Source organism: Mycteria americana, chromosome 2 (genome assembly GCF_035582795.1).
Source record: "Mycteria americana isolate JAX WOST 10 ecotype Jacksonville Zoo and Gardens chromosome 2, USCA_MyAme_1.0, whole genome shotgun sequence".
In the NCBI taxonomy this organism is placed as follows: Eukaryota; Metazoa; Chordata; class Aves; order Ciconiiformes; family Ciconiidae; genus Mycteria; species Mycteria americana.
Window position 1 is genome coordinate 75,062,249 of NC_134366.1, and position 6,990 is coordinate 75,069,238.

Here is a 6,990-nt window from a genome sequence, read left to right on the forward strand (position 1 = left end):
TGGGTAGGGGGAATAATGGGAGGGTTGTCTTTTCCTTCGGTTTGCTGGTGCCTGCCTACTGATTTAAATTGTAAATAACATTACAAATGTTACAACATAGTTTGTTGTTTCTTAGGAGCAGCATCTGATTTCTACTAATGTATCGTAGACAAGGGGAAAAAAAGGAAAAATTATGAATTCTACAAATTTAACATCAATCCCTTTTCATAACTTAATAGTTATATTAACCACAGGTAGGTGATGTCAGTTCCTTTGGGACCCTGTGATCTTACTTTTTTCACAGTACAAAACTGTTCCCTTTTCCTTCCCTTTCCACTACCACAAACTATTATCATCACCATGATGTTTAAAGACTGTGTAGTGGCATGTGTCTGGTAAGGTCAGCAGGACGGGTTCCCTGCTATCATGGCATCTAATACAATCAAGCTCAGTCTTAAAATTAGCTAGGTTTAGTGCTCTGGTCTTCTGCGTAAGAGGCCATTCATTCCTCTGGGGGTAGAAGTCAACTCATTTCCAGCCTGAGTGTGTTCCAAGACAGAATCACAGAAGGGTTGAGGTTGGCAGGGACCTCTGGAGGTTACCTGGTCCATCCCCCCCTGCCCAAGCAGGGCCACCTAGAGCACAGGACCATGCCCAGATGGCTTTTGAGCATCTGCAAGGATGGAGGCTCCACCACCTCTCTGGGCAAACTGTGCCAGCGCTCGGTCACCCTCACAGTGAAAAAGTGTTTCCATATGTTCAGAGAGAACCTCCTGTGTGTCAGTTTGTGCCCACTGCTTCTGGTCCTGTCACTGGGCACCACAGAAAAGAGCCTGGCTCTGTCTTCTTTATACCCTCCCTTCAGGTATTTATACACATTGATAAGCTCCCCTCCTTGAGCCTTCTCTTCTCCAGGCTGAACAGCCCCAGCTCTCTCAGCCTTTCCTCAAGGAGAGATACTCCAGTCCCTTCATCATTTTCGTGGCCCTGCACTAGTCTCACTCCAGTAAGTCCATGTTTTTCTTCTACTGGGGAGCCCAGAACTGGACAGAGTATTCCAGATGTGGCCTCACCAGTGCTAAGTAGAGGGGAAGGATCACCTCCCTTGACCTTCTGGCAACTCTCCTCCTAACACAGCCCAGAATAAAAGGGCTGCATGAAAGACAGTTTACACCCATTTGTTCTTGTGCTAGTGTTTTCCTTGAACTTGAGTAGCACCATGCTTTTAACTGGCCTGAAAGGAAGTATAAACAGCCATATCCCCTCTCAGTCTTCATTTTGCTAGACTAAACAAACTGAACTTTTCTAGTCTGCTCTTGTTTGGTAATATTCACCACTCCCCAGTCCTCCCAGTAACCCTTTTGTGGGTCTGTTCCAGTTTGAACTCCTCTTCCCTAAATGGTGCACTGAGTTTTCCAGGTGGAGTCTCAGCAATGCTTTTTGAATGTCATCCGTACCTCCTCTTTCACTGTTGGAAATAACTCGAGTGATGACAGCCCCAACTACATATGCTTTTGTCGTGATATCACTTGGTTGTGAATCCAGGCTCAATATCCACAGCCCTGCTCTCCTCAGTATAAACAAATTTAGGAAGGTATTTGAGTCAGGAGTGGAGTGTTTCCTGAGGTGAAAAAGGCATGGCATACAGATAATTAACATCAATAACAACAAAAATGTAAATAAACCCATCAGTGTAGAATTTCTTTCCCTGACAGCTAAGGAATGTGAGCTACACAGCACATGACTAGCTGCTGGAGGAGGACAGAACTATTGCCTGTATCTGAGGTTAGGATTGCAGGGATGTTAAATTCCTTGCCAGAAACCGAATCCCTCCTGAGATGACAGAAAGGTTCACTTTGGATTCAGTAAAAACTTCAGTCAGACTTCCAGAGTGTAGGGAAATGTATCTGAGCAATATAAAGAATTATTCTTGCTACTTTTTCCCCCTTCTTTGCATCCCATCAGTTTCCTGGCTACAGCTGCATTAGTCTGCTTCTAAGCTCATTTATTTCTATCAATATGACTTTTCTTCTGTAGGTAGCAATGACCATTAAAGTTCCCACAGTAATCTGAAACTATTTCTTCCTGCTAAGTGATAGGAGATGGGGAACAGAGCTCCCTGCCCCCTGTTCTTCGGTGAGTGGAGCGAAGGGATGATCCTCTGCAGAACGGTCATGTAGTTAAATACAGTAAAAAATGAGCAATTCCTCTCACAGATGGGTTAGTCTCATCCACTGTGCTGAATATTGGGCTGAAGTTTCTAAAAGACTATTGCAATTTTATATCAGAGGCAGGGAGAAAATGTCGGATCTGATCAGTGAAATTGCATTTCTTAATTTTTTCCCCCACAGCAAGGAAAGTTTCAGCTTGATGGAGATGTGACTGCGCCTGCCTCGGGGACATTCGCTGTAATTGTTCACCTCTGATCCCAGAGTGTGATCTACTTTCAGGCACCCAGGGTGGCTGTGGAGGCAGAGGTAGGATCCTAGCAGAGGTTAGGACCCCATCCAGGTAAAGCCAAACAGGTCATTGAAAACATATGTAAATTAGCCTGTAAGAACAGATTTAGCCTGTTCACCACTGAAAGAGCCTGTAAGCCAACTCTGTTCAGAGCTGAGGTAGGTTTAAACTGCAGTGCCTGTTAAAAGCAATATACTACACAGGAATCTAAGTACATAGCTGTCAGCCACCTCATGTACCTTTGAGCAGCATCTCAGGCAAGATAATGTTTAGGTGCATATATTCTGCATTTATTCCTAACATTGGCAACTGAAATGACTTCTATTCTTTCTGAGTGTCAGAAGAGCATCTGTCACCACAGCCCCTTTCTGGGCCCATAAATATGCTGGACATAGAGGACGATTTTCATGCCTCCAGCACAGCTTTAGAGACAGTCAAAACAGATCTCTGATAAGACAGAGGTGGCAAACATCCAGCCTGACTAATGCCCAGCTTGAATCTGGAGCAAAAAGGAAATGGAAAAGCAGCCTGAAAACCTGGCTGAGGTAAAACCCTGCTCTCCTATGCTCTGTTGTAAAGTCAAAGTACCTGTCCTGTGGGGTTACTCTCAAAGCCTAGTGATGTGTGTGAGACAGAAATTTGGTTCCCAGTGTGCAATTATGGGCAGGCACTTGCTCCCCTAGGTGCTCTCTAAATGCATTTTATTCAATGACAAATACAAGTTTGTGTGCATAACAGGACACTCATCTGTGTCCTGTCACAAATATAAAGTCATATTTTATCCCAACCCTCCAATATGAATACTTCTCCCTTCTAGAATGTCCAGGCCTCCTTCCTGTATGCTAAATGCTATTTTTAAAAAAACCCAAATTATTATCCATTCTTCTTTTTCACCAACACCAGTGGAATATTTATCCATTATTTTGTTAGAACTATGATTTCTTCCTAAGTTTTTCCCTAACATAAATGTAATATATTAGATTAACCTTAAAAATATCTGTTGGTTTCACTATACAGTACTTGTTCATTTTACCTCTTTCTCTCAGACTGGATGATGGTGTAATGTGTTTGGGTTGAAAAGAAAGTTTTGTCTTCTCTGTTAATTTTAATTTAAAAAAATGCTCAATAAAAATTTGGAAACCTAAAGAAAACTTAAATTTTTATAAGATATGTGCCTTGGGTTACATTTGGTAGTAAAAACCTTCATTGTAAGCATCTTTTGGACTTTGGGTCCTGTAAAATCAAACACTTTGTCTTTTGACACTTTCAACACTGAAAAAAACCCACTGCTTTGCTTCCCATGCTCTCACTGCTGCCAGCTCCTCCTCTTCTCTGGCTGCTGTGACACAAGATGAAGTTAGACGTGCCGGTGACAGCGTGCACCAGTCAGGCACAGCAAATATGCGCTGGGGACGCTGCTGACAAGATGGATATTCTTGGCAGGCACCGTGACATTTCTCTCTGCCCTTCGCCAAAGAAAGGAGGTCAGTGGAACACTCTGCCCTACCGGCGGGGCTTGGGGCATCAACTCTGGGTGCACAGTGTTGCTCCCCCGTTTCCATGTCATGAAGTAGAGCATTGGTCCTCCTGCTCAGAATATAAGGGAAGACATGGGCATGCCTTCACGTCAAATCCCATTATCTGTGTCATGCCTTGGGAAGATGAGGAGCACTTGGAACTTCAAAAGGAAGGAGTGATATTTTCTTCACGCTCTTTGCTGAACTGTGGATCGATGGACAAGTGTATGAAAATGCAGAAAGGGAAGAAACAAAAATGAAACAGATGAAAAGCAAGAGACAGACAAAGATTCATTCCTGGCCCTAGTGAGGCTGCAAAATTCCTGTTGACTGCAGTGGTGCAGAACCAGAACAAAACAGGGGTGAAGGAAAGCAGGGACAGGAAAAGGAAATCAGGGAAGGATGGCTTCAGATGACTTTGTCCCCATGTTCCCATCCCTGTTCCCCTCACCCACCATCAGAGTCCACTTTCTCCAGCTCTCATCTTTTCGCATTGCTTAAGCAGTAAGCTGTCATTTCTCATGTGGTATCTCCCATCCATCCATCAGCATGTCTCGGATAGCTGGCAGCTAATTCTGATGGGTGAATGACCCATCACTATCCCCCGCCAGTTCCCACAGGGCATGTAAACTGATCAAGTTAACAAATGCTGGCAGGTGAGAGACATTCATCCACAGTTGCTACCGGTAGCAAAGACAGAGATGTAAAGGGTTCCATATGGTAGCTGTGTTCAATGGGGAAACACAGTGCCAGAAGAGAAACATCTCATCGGCCTGAATTGCACTCGCTTCCTGCAATCCTTCACAGATTGCTCTTTGGGCTACCTAATGATCTCATGGGGCCCTATAACATAACTCTCTTCCTATTCTGCTGTAATGCCAAAGGTTTAGGGGAGACCAGAAATATATTCTGCTACATGCATGCTGCCTAATAGATGTTCTCAGGTCGTGGTACAGATGTTGCCAAAAGCTCTTCCTCAAGAGGACAGAAAAACTTGGTGGAACCAGCACCTCATTCTTGGCAGTATTTTTCAGGGCACATTGATGTGAATGAAAGAGCAAAAATCTTTTTCCCAATTACCTAAGATTCCTAGGAGAATCTTACCCAATTCCTAGGGGAATCTTACCCAATTACCTAAGACCTAGGATTTCACAAGAAGAGAACAGCTACAGTCTGTATTAGAACAAACTAGGTCGCATCTCCCTTTTCAAATGCTTTTGCATGGATGGCTTTCTGTACCTGCAAATGGTGGAATATAATTCGCAAGCCTATTCCAGACATTACTGGAAATTTCTTCCCAAGACTCTTCCCACAGCCAACATCATAGTCAATCTCATAAAGACTCCCTTTAGTTTCTCTTCAGCTAATATAATTGTTTTTATTTAATCTTGCAATGATGTAGTTTTTCCACTAAGAGGTGGAAAATCGAGATGGAAGGGAATATTTTCCCTTCCATCTGTTGGCTGTCTTCTCTTTCCCAGTAGCGTCCAAGTTTCACTGAACAACTCCATTTCTGCACAGCCATTTCAGACTTCACGCCTTATCTTGAGCCAGTGCTTACTTTGATCTTTGGGTTCTTACCGTCTACAGTCATAAGTAGGATGTCTCGTTTCAACATCATTCCCTTTCTTTACTCGTTGAGCCACATGCTTACAATGCATTTCATAACGAACTTCATTCCTTATGCCTTCTTCCACAGGCAAGAAATCCACATGCGCCAGCTTCTGCTAGTGACGTTCTCCAGATGCCCGGCTCTATTTGGTAACGTTTCTCTTTTGCCGCACTAAATGCGTCTCATTTCCTTTCAGCATTCCTGCAAGCCGTGGCCGTTCAGGGCAGCCGGGCCTCCTCCAGAGATGTTCCTCTCAGTTGCTTTGCAGGGCTCTTCTGGCTGGTGTGCTGGCAGTTGGGGAGGGTTGATCTTCTAAGCTCCATCCGCTGTTTTCGCCTCTGCTTGAAAGGTCTGCTCTTTCTCAGTGCAGCTATCTATTCATCATTTGTTGTTTAGCCCATTCTCCCTACAGTGGTTTAGCCCCAGAGTAGACAGAATAATCCCATTTGGGTTTGAGCCTGTCTTTTCCGTAAAGAAAACGTTACAGACATCGCTATTTTGCACTGGGATTCCTGCCAGTTAGCTGCATCAATGATCAGGATTGATTCTTTGGAAGGTATTTTACTGAAGCTAAGGAAACACTTTTGTGGAGAAAACAAAGTTTTAACAAGACACTTCAAAAAGAAGGCTATCCTGAGATCATAAGCCTACTGCAGTTTTAACTAAAAATCTTTCTTGGCTTGTCCACTGGAAGCTCAGCCATCTTTGGAGCTCATGGTTGCTGAGGTAATGCACTACTCTTTGTAATGTTTTTCCCTCACGTTGAACTCGCTGCTAGTAGATGGACACAACTCTGTCCTGCGGCGTTTGGGCAGGCACTTGTCAACGGTGGCCTGTCGCTGCCTGGAAAAGCAGTACGGCATGAGTGGCCTCAGCGCTTCGCAGGCAGCCCTTTCCCAAGGAGGCGAAGTGCAGGCTGGGGCTGGGGCAGGGCTCGTCACTCCGTCACCCTGAGGCGCAGCACCGCTTCCAGGCCTCTCTAATACGCAACACCCACGTCATCCGTGCTAGCACCAGGACTGCACCAGGCAGGTCATTATTTTCTAATCGAGCATTGCGCATCTTTTGTCAAAAAAAACCCCCAAAACCCTAGTGCCATGACATTTAGTTTGAGGCAGCTTGTGGGCTTTTTTTTGTGGCCTTTCCTTGCCACAAGGAAACTTAGTGTCCAGTCAGACAAGCCAGTGGGTTTGCGGTGACAGCACACATCTGCACAAACCATGGTGGTGGCTCTCGGGAAGGCCCTGAGGGCGAGGGCGAGGGCGAGGGCACGGGCACGGGCACGGGCACGGGCACGGGCACGGGCACGGGCACGGGCACGGGCACGGGCACGGTGCAGCCCCTCAGCGCTCAGCCGAGGCAGGCAGCCCGAGAGTAAAGCGCAACGCCTGGCTTCCCCCGCCCTCTTTACGCATGCGCGAG